Below are 13,123 nucleotides of genomic sequence, written 5' to 3'. Positions count from 1 at the left end.
CATTTCAATAATCAATAATCAATTCAATAATAAATAATAAATCTCCCTCCCTCCCTTCTTCCATCTCTCCCTCCCTCCCTCTATGTCCTGGTGAGAAGAAAAAGCACTCAAAACAACAGAGGAAGCAAATGCACAGTCAGTCCTAAAGGGCTCAAATGTCTGTACACTAAGACTCCAAGTATGTGGAATAAAAAGGGACAACTTAAAGTCCTAGTACATGAAGGCAGGTATGATATTGTTGCTTTTTACTGAGTCTTGGTGGGATGAAACCTATGATTGGAACATACTGCTAGAAGGATATAATTTATTGAAAAGAAACAGACCCAACAAAAGAGGAGTTGCATTGTAAGTGAAGAACCTCTACAAAAACACAATACCAAGGACGTATTTGGGTGGACATTACAAGAGAAAGAAATAACATTGTTCTATGTGTGTATTGCAGGCCAAGGAAATGCATGGACGTTTTGCAAATCCGTTAGTGAGGTATGCAGGAAACACATTATTGTATGAATCAGGGACTTCGCCCTGACATAAACCTAAGCGAGTGGCAGATCAAACAGGTTCCTGATATGCCCAGATAACAACTTTGTTATCCAAAAGATGGAAGAGGGAACCAGAGGGTCAGCTATACTAGACTTTATTCTTACCAATAAGATTGAAACAGTTGAAGGAATGGAAGGTGTAAGAATTTGGGGGAAAGTGATCATGAATGCAGAGAAGAGCAATAATAAGCTATAGGATATATGGCTAAGAGAATTAAGTATGTTTAGCCTAATGAAGAGAAAGCTTAGAGGAGACATGATAGCCATCTTCCAATATTTGAAGGGCTGTCACAGTGCAGAGGTATTGAGTTATTCTCCATAGCACCTGAGAGCAGAACAAGTAGCAGTGGATGGAAGCTGGTCAGAGAAAGATCCAACTTGGAAAAAGTAAGAATTTCCCGATAGTAAGTACAATTAATCAATGGAACAGATTGGCTCCAAGAATTGTGAGGGCTCCATTGTTAGACATTTTCAAGAAAAAAATGGACAACTATTTGTCTGATATGGTATACTCCTGCCTTGGGCAGAGGATTGGATTAGAAGACCTTCAAGGTCCCTCCCAGCCCTATGATTCTGTAAATTGAAGTCTACACCACTGAAAGCCACTTGAATTGTGTGTCTTGTTGAAGCACAATTATTCACTGATTCTTTTCTCCAAAAGCTCTCATTAGGGTCAAAAAATTTATTGCAGACTAGCAATTGACAGAGCAGTCATAAAGATCTTGGGAAAGATAGCCAAATGCTGGGATAAACTGTAGCTATAATCAAACAAGCCATGATATTCCTTGTGACATTCTACAGAAGTGAAAGTTGGACTTTGAAGAAGCAGAATAGGAAAAGTATTGACGCTTTTGAACCTTAGTGTTAGAGAAGATTTTTGAGAATATTGTGGACAGCCAAGAAAATAAACCAAACGGATCATCGAGCAAATCAACCCAGAGTTCTTACTCAGGCTCTCTTGGGACACATTTGTTCTCTGGAAAAAGTTCTAAAGCTGAGAAAAGTGAAAGGAAAGAGAAAAAGAGGAAGACCAGCAGCAAGATGGATGGATTCAATTACAATGTGATGGGCACACACCATTACAAGACCTAAAAGATCAGGTTAGGGATAGATCATTGTGGAAAACATCTATCTATATGGTTGGTAAGAATAGACTATGAGTTAATAGGATATAATTAATCAGTATTGATTGTATTTTTTCTATATTTAGATTTAAATGAACTAGTTACCTAAATCAGGGGATGCCAAACACCCCCCCCCCTGCAGATCATGGCCCATTCAGAACCAAGCTGCAGAAAACTGTGGGCAAGCCTGCATGAAGTTCCACTTGGGTGCGAAGCAGATGGGTGCGCGCGCGCATGGTCATACACACACACACACACACACACACACACACACACACACACACACACACACCATTTGTGCAAGTAGGGGGATGCATGTTCCTGCCGCTTCTGCAGAACTATCCCCCTCCCCCCTCCCTGACAGAAAGGTTGGAAACCACTGACCTAAATTATTATACTTTTGAGTTGTATAAACCTCATGGGGAAGATTGGAAAACAAAGAAGCTCAAATGAGAACATCTAAATAGTATCTAAAAGCAGTAAATGCTAAACTTGAAAATGCTGATGAGCAAGATTACCATGACTACAAAAGTGGCATTTTTAAATACAAATTGGGGTTAGGCTTTTAAATGCTAATTACAATTGAGAAATAGAAGAGGATCGAAACTGCAATCATGTTCCTATTACTTCCTAACTCATGCCCTCTTTAAAGAACAGAGCTACAGGAAACAAATGCAAATTATATGACGTGAATAGAAAGAGATATGAATAATAATTTCACAGGTCAGAATTGAGAAAGCAAAGCATCCTTAGGTAATCCAGTGAAGTAAAATACAAAGGTACATGTTATACGGAAGGTCAATAGTGTTAAGAATCAAAAGTACATATAAGAAAAGATACATTCGTGCAAAATTGTGTAAAATAAGCCACACTTCAGGTTGATAAGCTTAGAAAATAATAATTGTGGTCAAGACCAGGGTAGGATATTTTTGTCTACTGAAAATATGCTGAGTATCTTGCACTGCATATATTCTCTAACAAATAATGTAGGTGTAAAGCCAGTTAATTCCCATCTGCAGCTGCTTCCCCAAATCCTATGCCTCACATGCCAATATTTACTAGGTCACATTGCCAGTGTAATACCCAAAAGATGCACAGTGTGCCATTTAAGATTTGCCTGGTAAACAGAGATAAATTACACAAGGTATTTTCTTGTCAAGTCAGCTTCACACCTAAAGAAAACAAGTGAACAAGCAAAAAAGTTTAATCCTGAAGGGTTTTGAATTAATGAAATGGGGGGGGGGAGATACTTTTTGAACACACAGTATGCACAGTTAGAGAACAATGTTGATAAGCTTCTATATTTTACATACTAGTAACTCCACTAATTTCATAGAGAAAATAACCTTATAGAAATAAACTGCTTGGTGCTGATGCAGAAAGAATTATACAGAGGAATTCAATAATATTCAAAGCCAAGCTTTAAATGGAGTGGCTGAATTCTTTGGATAACATTCACTGTAGTCTTGCAAATAATCAAATATATGCTGAAGTCACAGGTCACGTCAGCATATAGTCTATATTCACAACACTGAGTCACGTGGGTTCCTACTGGTTCGGATCGGTTTGGCCGAGTAGGTAGTAACTTGGCCTGCCATGCCCCCGAACTGGTTCTCTCGGTGGCGCCGTACGCACTGTCATCTTGTTTTTTGTTTCTGTGCATGCACAGAAGCTTTTTTTTTTAGTACTGTGCATGCACGCATAGCATGTGAAGTGTGCACACACATGAAGACTATGCTAAGGACTATGAGATCGAGATTGCAAATATTTGTATAACCACTAGATGACAGCAAAGGGTTCATATTTCTCTATGACTTTGGTACCATCTAGTGCAGAGGTGTCAAACTCGAAGCCCACAGGCCAGATAGGATTTCGCAACCCTCAGAAATACGAATCTGTTGCCAAGTGTCGGAATTTTGATTACGTGACCACAGGGAATGCTGCAATGGTTGTAAGTGGGAAAATGGTCCTAAGTCACTTTTTTCAGTGCTGTTTTAACTTTGAACAGTCACTAAATGAATGGTTGTAAATCGAGAACTATCTGTATATTTCTTTTATGACTAAAAGAAAGAAAAACAAATGCACAAACAACCAAATTAAGGCCTTTGAGGAAGGTGCATCCACTACATTTTATTATTTTAGGCAGGCACCATATAATTGTCAGAGGATCACTGTTTTATGTATGTGAAAGTGGCCATGTTTGTACAGTAACATTATGGCTGAAAAATACAGTATTCCAATATTTAAAGCTGCTATAGATTTCCCTTGCCTCTATTTGCACTTCTCTATGCTTCCTCAATTACTAACACCATCATTCAAGCAAAGATAAGCCTTTTTAAATTACCCAGTGTTCAATTTTTTAAAAAAATATGATACAAAATTTCTTGTATAAAGTCCAAGGGAAACCAGAAATCTTTTGTTTGTTGTGCATGGTGGTACCTACCATGTTTTTTCCAAAAAGAAGGCTGGGTCTTATTTTCTTTTGACCTCTAAAAAAATGGCTAGGCCTTCTTTTTGGAGGGTTCTAATTATTGACTCACCTCATGATGGTGGCACTGACAGCCCCGCCCAGCAGGAGCCTGCTGCTGGCCCACTTCTGTGGCTGCTTGCCGCCACTTGCACACATTGCCCTGTCCTCCATTTTGCCTTCAGATGCCTGGCGGAAGGCATCTGCAGCCAATAACAGAGCTCTGGATCGACCCGGAGCTCTGTTAGTGGCTGCAGATGCCTTCAGAAAGCCCTCTGATAAGGCTTCTTTTCAAATTGGGTCATCTTTTTGAAGAAACACAGTAAATTAAAAATAAATGTTTGCTATCATAAATTTTTGATGCTCAAATCACACAACTTTGCTATTTTTGCTGCAGAAGACTAACAGCTATCCATCTGTAATCAGTTTCAATGCTTACATTTGACCTTCTGTTTTTCTCTACATTTTCATACATAGCCTTGTCTCTTTCTGTGGATGTTCTGATAATTGTGAAGCACAATGGAAGCTTTTTCATGCATGCAATCATTTCTCATTCTTCTTTTGTAATTCTTTTAATTAAGACCAAAAATCATTTAGATGATATACTTTTATAATAATTCACTTTGTAAAAAGAACCAATAGTAGAAAAAGTGCAATATGGAAATTAAAGCTCACACCGCTAGCTGAATCCTGCTAATAGAAGCCAATCCCAAATAAGAATATTTCACCGTACTTCTCGAAGATCTAAAAAAAGCCTCAGATTTCAGTAAGCTTCTACATCAGGGGTGTCAAACTTACGTCATCATAGCATCATCACATGAGGTATCGGAACTTTCCCCCCCTTAGTTAAACTGGGTGGGGGCAGAGCCCGCAGGTGACACATCCAACCCACGGGTTGTGAGTTTGAGATCCCTGCTCCAGGGGTAGGTTGCTGCTGGCATTACTGTCAGTTTGGTATGCACAAAATTTTTGCGCTCATGCTCTCGCTTTGCTTGCGCTTCCACATTTGCGCAAAAATAGGTCTGTGCATGCGCAAAATATTAAAAAACAAAAAATAATTAAATTTGTGCAATTACAATTGTTCTGCGCATGCGCAGAACCGAAAATTAAGATGCAGGCCACATAGGAGAACCAGTTTGTGGGTGTGTCAGGCCTGGGTTGCTGCCAGTTGCAGTGACCCAGGCCGCCAAACCACTACTGGTTTGGTCAAACTGGTCTGAACCAGTAGGAACCCACCTCTGCCCTGCTCTACTGAGTGCCACTAGGCAGTCGTCAGTTCAGGTTTGTTACTGAAAGGCATTGATAAGTCTGTGTGACTGCCCAAAATGCTGTGGAGCTTCCCTAGATCTTTGTAAAGTTGACTAACAGTAAGTGAAAGTACTGTATTCCATTATAGCTGTTGGAAAGAAAATCCTTCTGGTTCAGTTCCAAGCTGGGAGAAAGATGCTGGAAATAAAATGGAGGCTGGAGGCTGATTGGGAAGAAAGGTCCATTTATTGTTGAAAACAAGATTTTTTTTTGGTCTCTGTCTCCCAGCAATTTGCCTCCTTGCAGCCAACAGCAAACAGCCTGGTCAGCTTCAGCACACCCTGATTTAGCCCAAGCAGCTGATTGGTGGTTGAATCTATCTCTCGGAATGCTGTCGATCAGCTGTTTCAGGTTGTGGGGATTGCTGCCACCCTTTGGTGCCATCGCTGCCCATTGCCACCTCCACGTGCCCCATTTTCGGCCTTCATGCATCCCGTATTCAGCCCGTTCCAGGTGGCGAGGATCCCCACCACTGCCTATCCCCACTGCCTGGAACAAGCCAAAAATAGGACGCATGGAGACTGAAAATAGGACACGTGGAGGCTGAAAATGAGACGTGCGGAGGCCACAAATAGGATGCACAAAGGCCAAAAACAGGACGCACAGAGGCCAAAAATGTGGCGTGCAGAAGCGGCAATGGGCAGTGACATTGCTGAGGGAGAGGCGCTGATCCTCACAGTCTGGAACAGCTGATTGGTGGTATTCCGGGAGGCAGATCCAACCATCAATCAGCTATTTGTGCTAAATCAGACTGTGCTGAGGCTATTTGCTGCAAGGAGGCAAATTGCTGGGAGGCAGAGGCCAAAGGGTGGGGGCCGGTTGGTGGACAGGGCTTCTGCAACATTCACTGTATAACATGCATAGACATTTCCACACACTTTGTGGGAGGGGAGCAGAAGTGGTAGTCAGCAGATTCTGACCAATTTTGAGTAGTTTGGAGAACTGGTAAATACCACCTCTGACTGGCCCCTCCCGACTCGCAGCTGACAGGAAGGAAATGGGATTTTGCAGTAACCTCCCCCTGGAGTGAGGAGGGAATGGAGATTTTACAGTATCCTTCCCCTGCCATGCCCACCAAGCTACACTCACCAAGTCATGCCACGTCCACCAAGCCACGCGCACAGAACTGGTAGTAAATATTTTTGAATTCCACCACTGGGGGAAGTATATCTTATAGTCCCAAAAATATGGCAATTCTGCAGCTTGTTGCACTGGCCAATATTTTGTACATCCTGTTTTACAAGACAGCATTCTCTGCAATGCACAGAGAGAAATTTTCCATCCAAGACAATGGAAATTTTTACACAAGATGACTGACAATGGTCCCCCACCTCCATCCAAGTTGATGGGATTAGTTGGGATCAACCATTTTTTCAGTCCTCCTATCTATTGCAAAGGGGGAAAAAAATCAAGAGCCTGTTATTTACAGTCCTTTTTTAATTAAAGAGGAAAACAACAACAGAAAAGGCATACTGTAGTGTCTTGGTACCAACATTCATTTGGATGGCTTCCTCATCCATCCCCTTTTCATTCAGCCAAAGGAGAGGAATAAAACAACATGGAATTCCTAGAGTAGCTCATTTCAGTAGGAACAGTGAAGAACTTAGTCTATATCTGAGAGGCAGGAAAGGGCAATCACTATCTGGTAATTAGTCTGCTTGTAGGAACAGTGTGATGTTAATTCCCTGAGATGTTTGGGGATACAAGTAACCTCTGCATGAAGCAGGGGGATTAATTAACAGGATTCACTTCCACAACTTTGATTTTCACTCAGGACAGTGAAACCCCTCACTTCATAATGCTTGCCATCTTTATTTCATATGTTATCTTGATCTGATTGCAGTTTGATTGTTGTGAGCATCCCACAGGTGTTGAGAGTTGGACGAAATGAGAGTTTAATAATAATTATTAGTGTATAATGCAAACAACTTATGTTCTAAGTTCTTTGCCACAAAGTGAAGAGACAATTTTTCAAAAATATTTTGATTTATATTCCATAAATTCCTACATTTTCTTGGAATATTGCCTCTCAGACTGAATGTTTCCTCCCTGAAAATGAATAGATTGTCTTTAATAATCTTCTAAGAAGTATGTGTGTGTTGTATCTATCAGCCTGGGCTATATGCTTTTGTTTCTTGTTTTGTGATTGTAGCAAAAGTGAAGTCTCCATGTGAATATCACAAGAACCCTGCCAGCTCAGTCTAATACTCTTTGTCACAGTATCACACAGACAAGCAAGACAGCATACCTGGACTGAACACCTTAGAATAGTGTTTCTGAACCTTGACAACTTTAAGATGGGTGGATTCCCGAGTTAACAGGGCAGAGAAACACCACCTTAGAAGAGTAAGGATGCTGGCTCTTCTTTTGATGCAGTTCTACCTAGGTCACTGAGTGGTCCATCCATCTGACTGTTGTTCTTAGCATTTGTCTCACTTAGCTGCAGCATTCATTTGTGCTGGAGTCCTGTGCATTCCTGATTCTTACAGCAAAGTTTACAATGCAGCTGCTTATCCCAAAGGTGCTTTTTTGAGAGGCAACTGGAGTTTCTTGTTTTTCCTTTGAAGACGTTTCACTTCTCATCCAAGAAGCTTCTTCAGCTCTGACTGGATGCTGGGGAATGGAAGGATAAGAGCCGAAGAAGCTTCTTGGATGAGAAGTGAAACATCTTCGAAGAAAAAACAAGAAATCCAGTTGCCTCTTGAAAAAGCACCTTTGGGACAACCAAGACCTGGATGACGGAGAATCTCCATTGGCAACAAGATGCTTAGTTTTTCAGCTAGCTTATTACAGAGACTGACACTACTTGGACACTAAAATGACCCCATGGAAGGAATGAGCCATCTGTAGTTTTAAAAATATACAAGCTGGAATTATTTGTAGCTGCCATTTTTTCCTAAGATAATTTGACAAAGCTGTCCCAAATTCCTTTTCTTACCAAACATATGCTATTGCAACTATTAACTCATTGAAATAATGTAGATTTCTATTTAGGAGCAAGGTTTCCCCCATATATTCCTTCCTAGAAACAGTATCCCCATATCTCAGAAAAGTCCCAGCAGCCCTTAGCAGAAAGTCAGGCATGGTTTTTCAGAGCCAGATGCTTTGTCATATTAACCATATTAAATTCAAGACACATTTAAAAAAAATCTTGAAGAGAGAGAGAAAAAAATCAAAGTGCTTATAACCAATGCAAAAAGATTAGTAATGAAATTACTGCGGCAAGCTCTGGCCCCATTTTCCACCATTAAGAGTAGGTCACGAGCTAATCAATGCTCATTTAGGAGAATGCCAGTAAGGTACAAAATAAATGCAGCATAAAAGTAACAGCAGAGCCTGAAATTCATTAATTCCCTAGAGTCTGCAAACTGCCCATCACAAAAGAATAATTACCCTATAAAGTAAAGGATAGTTAGCATTAGCCCTGAATAGCTGTATGACTCCAATCGAATGGAGGAAGTGCAAAAAATTCAGAGAGGATCAAAGCTTCTTCTTAATGAATTGGAAAGAATAGTGCTGCAGCTAACACAGAATCCACCCCCATGAGCACACCTCTCTACCTCCCTCCCTCCCTCTCCCCCTCTCTCTCCCTCCCTTCCTCTTTCCCCCTGTACCTACAGGTCTATCATCCATCCATCCATCCATCCATCCATCCATCCATCCATCCATCCATCCACCCACCCACCCACCCACCCACCCACCCACCCACCCACCCACCCACCCACCCACCCACCTACCTACCTACCTACCTACCTACCTACCTACCTACCTACCTACCTACCTACCATGTTTCCCCAAAAATAAGACAGAGTCTCATTTTCTTTTGACCCCCAAAATAAGCACTTGGCCTTATTTTCAGGGAGGTCTTACTATTTTGAGGTGCAGGAGGCGGTGAACATGGTCACCTCATGGCTGCTGTGTGCAATATTTTTAGGGAGGACTAATTTTCGGGGGAGGTCTTATTTTAGCATGTGCGCTCAAAAGCCCAATTGGGCTTATTATCTGGGGAGGGGTTATTTTTGGGAAAACATGTTATCTATCTATCATCTATCTATCTATCTATCTATCTATCTATCTATCTATCTATCTATCTATCTAATCTATCTCTATCTATCTATCTATCTATCTATCTATCTATCTATCTATCATCCTTTAATAAGTTAAAAAAATACACTGGCTATTCATAGGCAATCATCATTGAGGCCATCACTTACTAAATATGCTTTATATAATATAGTCAATGGGACTCGTCCATGACTTATCTTACTGAGCAAAGGAACCCTACAAAATAGGGAAGGATGAATTGTAGCAGTAGTGCCTTCTTAATATGTATAGGTTGGGTGGTCACCAGGAAAATCCCAGCAATGATGAGGTCCTGAAGTTCCAGAAACATGCGTCCCCAGCAGTGGTGGGTTCCGGATCCCATTGCAACTGGTATGGTGCAACGGGACCCAGTGTTCACCACATGAATGTGCACAGCATGCGCACATACACGAGCAGCACACGCATGCATACTTACTGCCTGCAATGCAATGCTCCACGATGCAGGCGCCGTACACTCCGTGCATGTGTGCGGAAGCCCGAAAGAGCTCAAATACCGGTAAGGAGCGTGGGCAGGTGGGTGGACCCTCTGGAGCACCCAGCAGGCACCCGGTACTCCCGGCAGGCACCAGTATGCCCATACCTGGGTGTACCAGTCATAATCCACCACTGCTCCCCAGGCATATGGCTATGAGTCCAATTTCCCTGTATTTGAGAAGTATGAAGTCAATGGAGAAAATGCTTGCCTTCATTTTGAGTTTCTGAAAGAATCATTGCCTTTCCCACCTGATAATCCTGTGTCACTGATTCATAATTTATGTCTCCTGTGTGCTTCAGATATTTTGCATGGGATTTTGAAAAGCTCCTTATTGGTAGTGATGGGGTGCCTTTCAAATGTACAGAAGAAGATTTGAAGCCATCAAGCAGGATGACATTTAAAAGCTGCTTCAGCAAACTATATCACATGGGTCCAAACCTGGCAACTTTAAGACTTGTGGATTTCAACTCCCAGAATTCCCCAGCCAGCCCAAAGTCCAAATTCTGGTAGCTGAATTCCACAAGTTTCAAGTTGCCAAGGTTGGAGACTGGTGATCTAGACTCAGCCAGGTCTTGCTAAACTTTCCGTAGATCTCTGTTTCATCTGAGTTTTTAAAATTATACAATGCTACTGTAAAAGGGTCACGATGGCTCAGTGGCTAAGATGCTAAGCTTGTCAATCAGAAAGGTCAGTAGTTTGGCGGTTCGAATCCCTAGCTCCACATAACGGAGTGAATTCCTGTTACTTGTCCCAGCTTCTGCCAACCTAGCAGTTCGAAAGCACGTAAAAATGCAAGTAGAAAAATAGGTACCACCTTTGGTGGGAAGATAACAGCGTTCTGTGTGCCTTTGCTGTTTAGTCATGCCGGCCACATGACCACAGAGACGTCATCGGACAGCGCTGGCTCTTCGGCTTTGAAACGGAGATGAGCACCTCCCCCTAGAGTCGGGAACGACTAGCACATATGTGTGAGTGAAACCTTTACCTTTACCTTACTGTAAGTTTAAATGTAACTTTCCATGCTAAACTAAATTAATAAATCTAGAAAAAATATCTTTGTAGACAATAGGTGCTTGTATATTGTAGCAGCAGAGCTTCTGGGAAATGAAAGAATCTGATAAATTGCTGTGATATAAACTAAACCTATAACTCCTCCTTAAAAGACTTAAGGCAGTCATTGGTCTAAAGTGGGAAACTGTAAGTTCACTTTGTATTTACTTCCTCCATGCTAGCTCATTTTTCTGAGAACCGTAAAATTACTATTTATTAGCCTGGGCTTGGATGACATACTGAATCTTTGTCAAAATAAGCTTACCTAACACCAGCTACCACAGCTATGTGTGGAAGGTGGCTCTCTTTCGTCAAAATTTGAACTATTCCTCATTTAGACGACTCAGTTAGTCCAACTACACTTTGTATCATCAGACTGGGCAAACATACGTGTCCCAGGGTACATTCTGGTGAGAGAGAAGGTTCCCTATAGGTGGGTTCCAACACGAGTCCAAAAGTTTGCAAGACAAAACCTCTGATCCCGGTGACCAACTCAAACTGGATCCTGCAATCAGATTGGGCTCCGACATTGTGCACAAAGCATTATTTGTTGTCATCTTTTTGGTTAGTGTTTTGTATGTGGACTCAGACATGAATTATGATATAATGAGAATGTTCATCCAGCCAATAAGATTTTAGGCAATCGGTCTTGGTGGAAGAAACCACGACTGAATCTGTTGTATAAACATTTTCTGTATAACATTGCATGCAGAGTCTACCGACAGAAAAAAGGACAGCAGATCAAGAACCCAAAGCTGAAGCTCTAATTGTGTTATTAAGCACATCTAATCACTGGACTGATATGACCTCTGAGTCACATGACAACCCGGTACACAAAGCAGCTGTTAATAGTTAGTCTAGCCTTTCGCTTGTCATTTGTTTAGGTTGTTGATTTCCTTCCTATCCTGTCCCATTTCTGCAACTTCTGAGGTTGCAGTGTTCATCTGCCTTTGGGAAATTTATTCAAGGCTAACAATAATTCTGATCCCATTTCCAGGAATATCTGTGGGCGTCCATTTGGAAGTCTGACAAGGGACACATAACCATTTCATCTGCAGGGCACCAAAGAACATCCTATATAAAATCAAAGCCTGTGGTTGCTTTCAAGCAATATATTGCAGTATTTCTTGCAGCAATCATCTCTCAGTCTTCAGTGCAGTTTAATAGATAGAATGATTCCAGATAAGGATTTTATTATGCCCAGCCTCAACCTAGTATTTTACAAAACCCTTTGCCCTCTTCCTATGTTTTCAACCCTGACTTTAATTTTTTTTCTGCAAAAGAAAAAGATTAAAGAAAAATATGTGCCAGCATTATGGGCTATAAAGAAATATTCTGTTACAGTTCTTTGTTAAAGGTTTCAGGTGAGTGGGATAGTCCTTTGTCACCACCTAGTGGTGAACAAATCCTATCATCAAAGTAAGTTCAGTCTTGCGTTCGATTTTTATGGCAAAGAAAACCTTACATTAGAAAAGAAGTCTGCAGTTCTACAGCACTTCCAAAGAATAAATCTAGAAGAAAGTAAGTGAATTGACTTCAGAATAAATCTTCCTAGGATTGTACTATGTTTCCTTTAAAACTCTTTTTTAAAATATTATTTTATTATTTCAAGATAAATCAGCTACTGCAGGGTTAGAAACTAAGAGAAAGAAGAAAACGTCTAAAAAAATTACTGGTAAATTAAGCCCTATGGAAAATGCTCAGGAAGCGGTTGGGACTATTAACATTCAGAAAGCCTTTTGAACTGGATGCAGCTGTTGTGGCTTCCTGGAGTTGGTAGCAGAAAGTAAATAAAGAGGGTCCTCAACTTACAACAGTTCACTTAGTGACCATTCACAGTTACAGCGGCACTAAAAATTGACCTGTGACTGTTTTTCACACTTACAACCATTGTAGCATCCCTGGCTCAAGTGATCAAAATTCAGATGCTTGGAAACTAACTCATATTTATGACGGTTGCAGTGTCCTAGAGTCATGTGATTACCTTTTGCGACCTTCTGACAAGCAAAGTCAATGGGGAAGCTGGATTCATTTAACAATGAAGCGTGTTACT

Source organism: Thamnophis elegans, chromosome 3, assembly GCF_009769535.1.
Source record: "Thamnophis elegans isolate rThaEle1 chromosome 3, rThaEle1.pri, whole genome shotgun sequence".
Taxonomy (NCBI): Eukaryota; Metazoa; Chordata; class Lepidosauria; order Squamata; family Colubridae; genus Thamnophis; species Thamnophis elegans.
Note: the sequence above shows the minus strand (reverse complement) of the source record.